At 44.4% G+C, this 12,226-nt stretch overlaps 1 long non-coding RNA gene across 1 annotated transcript in view; it reads right to left on the bottom strand.

Moving 5' to 3' along the window:
- The window catches only part of LOC125962758 (uncharacterized), a 238,612-nt gene that overhangs the window by 157,686 nt on the left and 68,700 nt on the right, over nt 1-12,226 (bottom strand). The window lies entirely within an intron of this gene.

Raw genomic sequence — 12,226 nt, 5'->3', positions numbered from 1 at the left:
TTCCAGAACACCCTCCCAGTGACACAGGTCAGCCCTGCTCAGGGGTGGGAGGGGGCTACACAAGTGTGTGAAGTGAGGACCAATCACTGGGAGCCGTCTTGAAGACTGGCCCCCATCCTCCACCTTCTCAATCTATTATCAGGCAGGGTCCAAGCAGAGAAGCAAAGCCATTAATTAGGAGATACACATGTATGCGCACACACATATTAAACGATTTATTACCAGGATTCAACCTTATGCAATCGTGGAAACTGGTTACACAGTCTCTGTTAATAAGGCTGTCATCTTCACGTCTGAGGCTGGAGCTTGAGGTCCACAGGGCTGGCCACGCGGAAGGGAAGATGGAAGTGCAGTGGAAGACAAGGAGGACCAGCTAGACGCCACGGGCATGACCCGGAATCCCTAACAGTCTCTCACTGCCTCCTACCTGGGTGACGTGGGTGTCTTGCAGGGAAAGCTGGTGCCCCATCATATCCCAAAACATGCAGGGAGGGGAATTCTGGGAAACACAGCTGAGCCAGCCTGAGCTGACATCTTCCAAAGCCACTGTAGTTGTTAGCCCTCTAAGGAACAGTGACGAGGACTGTGCACAAAGAAGCATCTGGGGTGCTGGGAATGTTCTGCTGGTTTTATCTAGGTACGAGTAGCACAGTCATATTTAATTTTTATGAAGAATCATAAAGCTGTATACTTATAATTCAGGCATGTGTCTGTAAGTATGTTATACTTCAATAAAAATTTACATTTAAAATACTGATACATGCTTTATGCAGAAGACTTAGGAAACCAAAGAGGAAAAAAAACAATCTCAGCACCCACAAGTAACCATGATTTTGACCTATCCCTAATCTATGCAGATATATACATGCATCTCTCGACCTGTTACTACCCAGCCCATAAGTTCTGTTTTATAACTGCTTTTTCCCCTTCAAAAATATACTATGGGAATTTTACATGTAGATCAATATTCTTTTTTTTTAAATTTATTTATTTTAGTTTTGGCTGCATTCGGTCTTCGTTGCTGCGTGCAGGCTTTTCTCTAGTTGTGGCGAGTGGGGGCTACTCTTTGTTTCAGTGCACGGGCTTCTCATTGCGGTGGCTTCTCTTCTTGCAGAGCACAGGCTCTAGGCGCGCAGGCTTCAGTAGTTGTGGCTCGCAGACTCAGTAGTTGTGGCTCATGGGCTGTAGAGCACGGGCTCAATAGTTGTGGCATGTGGGCTCAGTAGTTGTGGCTCGCTGGCTCTAGAACGCAGGCTCAGTAGCTGTGGTGCACGGGATTTGTTGCTCCGTGGCATATGGGATCTTCCCAGACCAGGGCTTGAACCCGTGTCCCCTGCTTTGGCAGGCGGACTCTTAACTACTGCACCACCAGGGAAGCCCGATCAATATTCTTTTACAGCAGAATTTCAATGATGGCTAAAAAGTCCAATAGATTAATCCCCTTTGAGTAATCCTCTTTCAATTTTTGGTCATTAGAAAAAATTGTTTTGTTTACTCCTTCTAAACTACTGCGAATAGACCTAAGCCAGAGACTGTTTGCTCCTTTATTTCCAATAAGGGATACTCAAGGCAAGTACTGGGTTTTTCAATAACAATCCCAGCTATCTGGTATATATTTTGGAGGACGGCCTAGTCGCCTTGGGCAGAAATAAATTACAGAAGGAAGCAGGCATGGTGAATGTGGGTCTTTCAAAGACATCAGCCTGTCCCCTGGACTTGCTGTCTCCACACCCAGGCAGCCAAGCTCTGGGAATATTTCCTGTTTGGTTTCCACTGCGAGGAAACCTTCACAAGAAACGGCATCGAATGCAAACTGGATGGCCCCTGTGCCGCTCAGGTGAAAGCAGAAGCTGAAAAAGACTCCTGAGATGAAAACTAGATGCTCATAAAGCACTAACCCCTTCACTGTTTATCAGACATTCAGAATGGACATGAGAGTGCTTTCCTGAAAGGAAAAAAAAGCTGGTTCAGATTCTGAAGCCCTAAAGGCTATGACTCTGAGAAAAAGACCAGCATTTTCTACATGCCCACATAAGCCTTCATTACACCCACCATCCTGCTCCCTAATCTGAACGACCTCTCCACACATCTGAGAAAAAATATAAAATTGAAATCTGCCTCTTACAGATTTTTTTTCCTAGTGGGAAAATGGGCGCATCCCTTTAAAATATGCAGGATGATGGCATTTGGGGCATTATTAGATGATATTATGGTCAGACAGCATGGAAATACCTGAGTCCTGCCTTAGCCCACCCAATCCTCCTTCCCCATGCATGAGGGACAGTGGTGAATGGACACAAGAACCAACTTAGTGCAGAGCTTGTGTCTTAAACTCCACTACAGAGTACTCCACAGTGTACTGGGCTGGAACACAGAAACTTGCCCCAAATTTAGCAACCTCTGTATCTTCCTTTGCCTAGACTCATATCTCAGCACTTCACCACCATGAGAAGGAATGCTCATGGGAAGAGGCAAAAAGAGTGAGCTAGCCGTTTCCACGTGGGACCCTTACAAGAACCAGTGACGCTGACTGCTGATCCACAAGGCCCAATCTGTATCCTAAAACTGACCCAATCCAATCACAGTTCCCTCCTCCTGGGAAGGAGACAAACTAAAACCTTCTCCTCTTTCCCATGGGATATGATTAGCAATATGTATCAAGAATATTAAAATATTCATTCCCTTTGGCCCAGCGATATTATCATTTATCATTGCTTACTATGGATTAAACATTGTTCTAAGTAAGTGCCTTAAAAGTATTAATGTATTTAAGTCAGCATTAATAACCCTGTATTTTAAGTACTACTATTTTTAAGTACTACTATTTGTCCCATTTTTTTTGTTGTTGTTGTTTTGTTTTGGCCTCATGGCATATGTGATCTTAGTTCCCCAACCAGGGATCGAACCCATGCCCCTTGCATTGGAAGCATGGAGTCTTAACCACTGAGCTGCCAGGGAAGTCCCTGTCCCCTGTTTTAAAGATGGGGAAACCAAGGCATGGAAAGGCTCAGAAAACTGCCCATGACCTGAGAGCTGGTGGTGGAGCCTAGCCGCGATCCCAGGCAATCAGGCTCCAGTCTGTGTTGTTAAGCATTAAACTCTACTGCATTTCAGTAAAACCACTTATAGAATTGTGTGTCCTAAGACAAGAATTGAATATAGAAAAAAGATTAACACAAAAAGATGTTCATCTCATCATTATTTACAATAAAGGAAAAACTGGAAATTAAAACAACTGAAGAAGATTTAGTTAAAGTAGGGTATATGAAATATTATGTATCCATTAAAACAACGTGTAATAACTTGGGTTGCTGGGTTGTTGCAGACCTACCCGAGGCTTCTATCAATACATGATACAGAGAGCAGGGTTTCTCTGAGCCGTCAGGCAGCCTCCTCATGCCCCTATAATATTAGGGGAGAATCAGGAGACCAGGTTCCTGCAGAGGCTCTGAGACAACTCACTGAATGGACAACTAGCCTCTCTCTGACAGACAAGAGCTTCAGCCCAGGGTTAGAACCACTCAACATTACCATCTATTTAATAAGAAGTGTTAGCACTTGCTATTGGGAAGGCACCGTTCTAAGCATTTTGTGTGTAGTCGCTAATCTATCGTTACCTAAGAGGTAGACACTGCTGTTACATCTTCTCTTGCAGCAAACACACACAACTGAAAAGTCCAAGCCAGGATTCAAACCAAGGCCCTCTGGTTACACCGTCTTTGGCCTTAACCAGCACCCCACACAGCCATTCCAGCACAGAGCCTGCAGTGGGGGCCACCTCCTGCCCACCAGCCTGTGGGCATGGATGTGTGTGGCCCTGCGGCCAGCACATTCCTGCACTGAGAGTGAGGTCCATGCAAGACCGTGGGGCTGGATCCCGGTGGCACAGGGGATGGGGGCGAAGCAGGGCCTGGGGTGGGAGGCTGCGGAGGGAGGGACATGTCCCCCACCCTCTTGCACACAAACACCTCTTACCCATCTGACCCAACGCACAGGCAGAGACCTAGGGGTGGAGGGTATATAGAAAATCTCTGTACCTTTCGGTTCATTTTTCTGTGAACTTAAAACTATTCTTTAAAAAAAAAAAGTCTATTAAAAAAATTAACTTCTTAATCTCATTTTACTGCAATCCACCTTCAATGTCTAATGCATTACAGAAATTGCTTCAAGTCATTTTCTAACTCCCAAGACAATTGTTTATTTCAGTCTTTTTTTCCTCTTTTACTTCTTTGACCAGTTCTTTCTTTCTCCTTCCTAAGAAACTTTGTCTTAGATTTTTTTAAATGTTTGCTGACTCGGTAAAGGGAAATGCAGGTTTTCTCTGGCCTTTGTGGCCACTGAAGCCCTTTCCTGTCTCTTCCCACCCCTTCTATATCCAGGACCCCATGGATTTGTCTCTGATTCTCCTCTTTTAACCATCGAAGTATCTTGGATTCACCCCCATCATCAGATTCCCACTATTAACCGTCATTGATTCTCTACTAACAAATAATTGATTCTCTCATGGAACTCTCTTTTTCTACCTCATTCAAGTATCCAGCCATTATTTTCAATCATCAATAAGGCACACACAGCTGAGTGTACCATGAAAACCTTAAGACCAACTTGTCCAGTATCAAACTGGTTTCAACCCCTCCATCCTCTCCATCTGCTGCTTCTCTTCCTCTTTCTCATTATTAATCAGAAGCAAAAGAAGTATAAGTAATGCCCTGTACATACAATTCATCCACCTATTTGGTTCCTTTTCCTATTCTTTCTGAGAAACAGATCTCATGGACACAGTTTCCTCAGTTTACCCACTTAGGGTTCCAGCCTCAGGAAGCACACGCTGGAAGGGTGACCAAAAGGCCATCTTTTTTATGTCATCTCAACCGAAAGGAATAGCTTGACTGTTTACTCCAGTCTACTCAGGGGGGACATAAGGTGACTGGAATTCTCTCACTAAATTTCCACCAGTAAGATGGTCATAGATTTAAAGTTGGAAAATTAGTTAATACCCAGAAAGGCAGACCTTCTCAAAGGTTCACTCTGCAACCTACTGTCGTCTTGCTTGGAGCACAGGCAGAGTCACAAGCCTCTGAATTACGAGGAAGAACAAAGACCTCACTGTTGTCACCCGAAGGCTGAACTCTATTCCCACCAAGTCCAACCTTGGGAGGCCCACAGAGAGGAATTGTGAAGGTTTTCCCACTATGGACTGACCTTGCTCTCAGTGGACGGGAGGTAAATACTGACTTATTTGTATTCTCAAACTATCTTGGCAGGAGGGCCAGGCACAACTCACGATAAATTTGAAACGTTGGTACACCTAGGAAAAACAGACCAACAGAATGTTTGCCTTCCATGAAGAATGCACTGTTTGATATAGCGAGTGCTTGGAGGAGGGGGCGGAGGGGGCAGTCAGATCGGGGCACGAAGGGCAAAGTCATTAAGAGCTGGGACAATATTATAATGATGATGATGATAATGATGAATAATTTACCCATAGTAGGTGCACATATGAAAACTCTCTTCTGTATCAGCCACTGTTGATGGCTTTTAGGGCGTCTTTTTAATCTTCCCAGTCACACTGGCAGATTGTCATCATGGTCCTCAGCTACAGGAACATGGGGATCAGAGAGGTTAATGAGCTTGCCCAAGTCACACAGCTGCCAAATGAGCGAGCCCCGATTCACCCCCCAGGTCTGGATGACGTCATTTGTGCACTTTCCACGACCGCATGTTGCTGTGGGAAGCAAGGACATAGTGAGGTGTCTGATTGTTCGGGCCAAGCACGCAGAGGTCTCAGCCACCGTCTGAGAGGCCCCACACGAAGGCAGGGTGGGATGGAGCCCGAAGAACACTTGGTTCTAGAAGAGGGGAGGGAGCTGGTTCCAGATGAGATCACACACTGGACACTGGCTCAGAGGAGTAACTCCCACAGGCCTGGAGCAGAGCAGAGGGACTCAGGCAGAAGCTGATGTAATCAATGTCAGGGGGAACCCAAGGAACTTGGAGTGATGGTGGAATAGTGTCAAATGGGCAAGACAGACACAGCAACCTCAGGGGGGCCTTCATGAATTAAACTGGGGCTGGAGCCGTTCCTTACAGGTTTCCAAGAAAGAAAGCTGGTCACAATAGATTGGAGAAGACATGGAGAAGGAGGAAAGAACGGCAAGACTTTCTAGCAGTAGAACTGGCTGCCTTGCTGGGTAGTGAGTTCTCCATCATGAGAAGGATTCAGAGTAGATTTGACAGGGAAACAACATCAGAGAATTAAGTATCAAGCTCAAATGGATGACTGCATGTCTCTCCTAAACTTGAGGTTCCACTGCCCCGATTTTACCAGAAATTTTCACACTGACCTCCTAGGGCTTCCACACAGAGCCCCAAACCCCTCTTCACTGCCAGGTGGACCTCATCCCTCAGCTGAGCCCTGAGTGGGAGACCGCAGTTTGATGGAAGCTTAGAAGTTGAGGATTCTAAGAAAACCCACTTCACTCTCTAAGGTTAGGTCTCATCTTCTACGAAACAGGGATAACAATGTCTTCCTTACTATCAATATATTTAGATAAAAAAATCTTAGCACAGTAGCTCAGAGAAGATTAAATGAATCTAAATCAGTAATCTCTTTGAACCCTCTTGATTGGATCATTTCATGTAATACACATTTATAAGTGTCCACTCAACAGTAGCCATTTTTTAGGCACCAAAATTGTGCAATCCAACATGGCGGCCACTAGCCACAAATGGCCATTGAACACTCCCATCAGATAGCGCTGGTCTAGGAAATCAGAAGAGAATAGGACAAGAGCTGTGTCCAAGACAATGAATGTGGGGGAGACAAATACAAAATACGTATAAAGTGTGTAGAAGTTCTGTAATAGAAGTATATTCAGTGTAAGTACAAATGGGGCCAAATCTGTGGGGCTGGGGGGCAGGGCAGGGATGGTGCGTCATGCATCTATATCATGGTAGTGAGGGAAGCCCTTAGATTGATCACCTATAGTGACAAGATGCTTGCATGTTTTCTACACATGCTCTAGTTTTCTCAACCATTCCGCAAGACAGATGAAGAAACCAAGGTTCAGAGAGGTGACAAAGTCTGGCCGTTCTCATATAACTCATAAGTGACAGATCTGAAGTTTTCGTTTTGTTTTTGTTTTCTTTTCTTCTGGCAGCGCCATGTGGCACATGGGATCAAACCCGTGTCCCCTGCATTGGAAGCGTGGAATCTTAACCACTGGACCCCCCAGGGAAGTCCCAGATCTGAAGTTTTAACCCCAAAACTATCGGCACCCTTACTCTTTACCTCTATTCAATAGTGCCCCATCTTAGCAGAGTCTTTACGGTCTCAAAGCCTGTCCCCAGCCTTCTCTTCAAATTCACTGTCCACCAGTCACAGCTACAGGTGCGAGTCCTAAGTAGAAAGAAGGCAACTTGCACATCTGCCATCACCAATCTTCCCTCCAAACATTTCAACATTGCTCGTGCTATTTCCAAGTTCATTCCTATCACTTCCCCTGAATGCTTCCTCAGAACCTCTGAACACAGCCTTCAAATGTGTCCCGCCTTTAGTATTAACAGACAAACAGCCATGAGACCAGATGAATGCGTCTGTTAGAATTTGACACTCCGGAAAACAGCCTGGAGGAACTTTAAATAGCAACTGGTGGAATAAACACAGCAATGACTCTGGGTGGCCAGGGGATGTGTTGTAAACAGCAATTTAATAAAGAAAGTAAAACCCTGGTGACTGTTTTAAAATCCTCACCAAACACTTTTGGATTAAAGGCAATATTTTTATAGCTCCTATTCCCTGGCTATAAATGTGGGCTTCTTAAATAGCCCTTTCAGAAGCCCAGGTCCAGACCAGGGGACAAGCTGGTGACATCATACGGCTCCACAAAAGAGGAACTGTTCCACCTCCAAGAGAACTGAGTGCGGCCCGCCTTCCCCAAGGACCAGGTGGGGAAAGGGCCATCTGCCCTCGTTATCCTTGATGTGTGTGTGGCTCACGATGTGTTTTTTTCAGATCGCTGCCATTTCTCTTCGGGCTTTTCCTGTTGAGATTTTGGGGGTGGGGGTCCACCCAAAAGGGTTAGGTCATGTCCGAGGTCAATCAGCATTTGGGACAGGGACAAAAATCCTCATCTTGAGAATATTCTCAGATTCAACTCTACCCCCTGACTCCCATCCCTCCTCTTCTTCTAGCCAATCATGCAGACATTGAGTTTCCAGTGTTTTCCCCTGAAGGAGGATGACCTGGACTGGGAACCTCTCCAGGAGGAAAGGAAAGTTCCCGTCCCTGTCTGGCCTCAGGGCCAAGCGCCTACAGCTTCCCCAGCTCTGAGAGGGATGCTTTCTCAGCGAGGCTCCCCATGCTATGCATCCAAACGAGCCTCAGGCTCTTTACCCTTCCGTGAGTTGAGATGCTGTTTCCTGGGTCAAGTGCTTGTTGCTAGGACCTCAGAGGGGAGGTGGGAAGGAAAGGAGGCAAAGCAAAACTGCCCTGCCCTGCACGAGTAAATATTTTACTGAGCAAATACTACGTGCCAAGTACTATACTACATGCAAAGTCGAGCTAATCTGACACAGCCCCTGCCCTCTGGGAGCTTATAGCCTAGCCGGAGGGACCGATATCTGGCAAGTAAATCAAATAAAAACATTTAAAAATAAGTAACAAACTGTGATAAGGGCTATAAAGGAAGCAGAGTACTTTGATGGAGAAAAGAGAGCAGGACCTTCCTAGATTACGCAGCTGGAGAAGGTATGTCTGAGAAGGCCATCTTTGAGTTCAGACCTGGAGGATAAGCCTTACACTAAACGGCACTAACTTGGGCACACACCAAGTTTAAGAAGGGGTGGGCTATACTGACAGAAAAAAAAGCATGTGGAAAAGCACAGTGGGGGTGGATGGAGAAATGTGAAGATGAGTCAAACCTGATAAAACTTCTCCACAATTGGAGAAAGTCACCAGGAAGAAGCAGGTAAGGTCTCACCAGGTAAGAGGGCCTTGGACATCATGGGAAGAAGTCTGGGCTGGGAGTTCCCTGGCGGTCCAGTGGTTAGGACTCAGTGCTTTCGCTGCCGAGGGCCCAGGCTCGATCCCTGGTTGGGGAACTAAGATCCCACAAGCCGCGTGGCCCAGCCAAAAACAAAAAAGAAGAAGAAGTCCGGGCTTCATTTTAAGTACAATGGAAAGATCTGGAGGGTTTTACATAGGACAGGGACAATCACATCAGTGACATGTGTATCTTTCCCATGAGTTGGGCGGGAGCCCAACTCCATCTCAAGGATGAGATGAGTTAGGATGAGAGCTCTTGGTGACACCACATGGGATGATGGCAGGAGAGAGGTCAAATGTATGTTAAGGTAGAATCCACAGCAGCACTGGCTGCTGACGAGGTTGTGGAGGGGGGTGTTGAGGGCAAAGGTGGGTGCCAAAGGCTCCAAATGGCCCCCAGGTTTTAGAATTGGCCCAGTGAGTGGATGATGGAACACTGACTATGATGGGGAAGACTCAGGATGAATGGGGCTTTTTAAAATTCATTGGGGAATTCCCTGACGGTCCAGTGTTAAGAAGACTCAGCGCTTTCACTGTGGTGGCCTGGGTTTAATCCCTGATAGGGGAACTAAGATCCCATAAGCCGCGCCATGCGGCAAAAAAAAAAAAAAAAAAAAAAATTCATGGGACATTAACAGGGGAAGAATCCAGAACTGAATTTAAAGCATCGCGAGTTTGAGATGTCTTTTGAAATACAATTGGAAGCATCACATGGGCAACTGGTGCTGTCAGTCTGGAGGAGGAGAGCCAAGTCAAGAGGTAAGTGTGGCAGAGTCCCAGACAGAGAATTTGAAGCCTTGAGACGGAATAAGGCCCACCTAAGGAGAGCGTGTAGAAGATTGGAGCATCCGGGAGGGAGTCCTAAGGAGGACCAGGCAATGGCAGTGAGAAAGAGGTGAATACTCAATTATTTAATTAAAACAAAAAACGTGGGCTTTAGTGAAATTGTCCTATATGCCACTGTAATGGTGGATACATGACATTACATTTATTTGTCCAAATCCACAGAGCTATCCAACACAAAAAGTGAACCCTAATATAAGCTATAGACTTCAGTTAATAATAATATATCAATATTCATTCATCAATTATAACAAATATGCCACACACATGCAAGATGGTAACGATAAGAGAAACTGGGGGGCAGGGAGTGAAGAGGAGGTTTCTGGGAGCTCTCAGTACTCTCGGCTCAGTTTTTCTACAAATCTAAAACTGCTCTAGATACAAATGAACTTATTTACAAAACAGAAATAGACTCACAAACATAGAAAACAAACTTACGGTTACCAAAGGGGAAAGGGGGGATGGGGGCGATAAATTAGGAGTTTGGGGTTAACATACACACACTACTATTTATAAAACAGGTAAACAACAAGAACCTACTGCACAGCACAGGGAACTATATGCAATACTTGTAATAACCTATAATGGAAAAGAATCTGAAGAAATATATATATGTATAACTGAAACACTTTGCTGTACACTTGAAACTAACTCAGCATTGTAAATTAATTCTACTTCAATTAAGAGAAGAGGTCGCTGATAAAAAAATAAACCTGGATTTATTTATGGAAAAAAATAAAACTGCTCTAAAAAATAGTTTATTAATTAAAAAGAAGAAAGTATGGGCCTTCAGATCTGGCAAACAATCAAAAAAAGTGTCAGAGGCTTTCCCGGAAAGAGAAAAGAGCTTAAAACAGTATAGATGTATTCTGAAAAAAGAAGACCATGTTCTTATAAGCCTAGTTTGAACATAGCACAGATCGAAGATCTAAGAGGAATCATTAGCTTTCCACCACTGTTCTATAACTTGCAATCTCAGAGTAAAGGACCTGAGACGCTGGCAGAAAGCTTTTTGGATCAGTCACAAGATAACTGTAAAACATCGATCCTTTTCCCTTTTCAAATCAAAGCACATGTTTCCCAGATCAAGAGAGTCAATCAGAACTAGATTTTAAATTCTACTCCCACCCTTGGGACCTGAGTGACACTAAACCAATCCACTTAATTTTTCTGAGGCTCAGTTCCAATCATCTATAAAATGGAGAGAATGCAAAAAACTATACTCCAATATTTTTTTAAAAAAAAATAGAGAGAATGCGTATCCCGTGGGCTTGCTGTAAAGACCAGAAATATCTGCCATTACCATACTACTATAATTTATGGTCAGGATATTCAGATATTATTGCTATTATCATCATCACTATTCTTATTAACCACTGGACATTATGCTAAGTGCTTGTAGTCACTGTCTCGTTTAATCTTTCCAACAGCCCTGTAAAGTTAGTAGCCCTAGTCCCACTATTAAGATGAGTAAAGACTCAGAGAGGTTCAGTGACTTGCCCAAGATCCCACAGCTGCTAAACAGATGAAAGAAGGACGTGAACCTAGCTCAGCTTGTTTCTACAACGCTCTCAAACGCCTACACGTAGATTGCCCACATCGGTACAAGGAGTTTACATTACAAGTAAAATCTTCATTTTTTATCTCACACTCACATCTCTACATTACGTTAGACTTTCCCACATCAGTGGTCTTCCTTTGATGTCAGTACACAGGTAGTCTACAAAGCGGCTTAGCAAGAAGGAAATGAAGACGGATTAGACTCATTTTCCTCACTGAAGTTCAGAAGGAGTCAATCGCCCCTTGATTCTTCCTGTATTGTCTCAAAAAAAAAAGGTAAAATGGATTTGGTCCTTCAGACCTTCCAAAATCTGCAAACCCTGGCCTCCATCTGCACCTGGTCACCCAACAGCGATACGAACGGAGTCAGTTAGCGTGGAGGCCTTTCCCAGGGTCTAACTCACTCCATCTTGGTCGCACCCATGGAGGTCCCTTGCTTGTGTCGCAAAAAGCCTGCCTGGTTCTCAGTACTTTTCCTTAAAGCCCATTGTTTGGGTAAGAATAATTATACCAAGTCTTTCATTATATTTCTCCGTTATTTCTGTACTTCCTTTGAAAGTGTTTTTTAGGTGTTTGGAAAAATTTCAAAGAAAAAAGTGTTGGTTGGTGGAGATATGCAAGATAACAACAGTTTACATGTTACTTTAATTCTTATGGAAAAAATTCACCGTCTTTCTTTTCTTTTCTTTCTAAGGTGTGTTTTCCCAAGAATCTAGTTCTTGGTGAATCTACAAAATCCTAACAGAAGGCCTTATACTTGATCGTGGACTGTCCCCT

This window comes from Orcinus orca, chromosome 20 (genome assembly GCF_937001465.1).
Source record: "Orcinus orca chromosome 20, mOrcOrc1.1, whole genome shotgun sequence".
Lineage (NCBI taxonomy): Eukaryota > Metazoa > Chordata > Mammalia > Artiodactyla > Delphinidae > Orcinus > Orcinus orca.
Note: the sequence above shows the minus strand (reverse complement) of the source record. Positions and strands in the feature narration are given on the sequence as shown.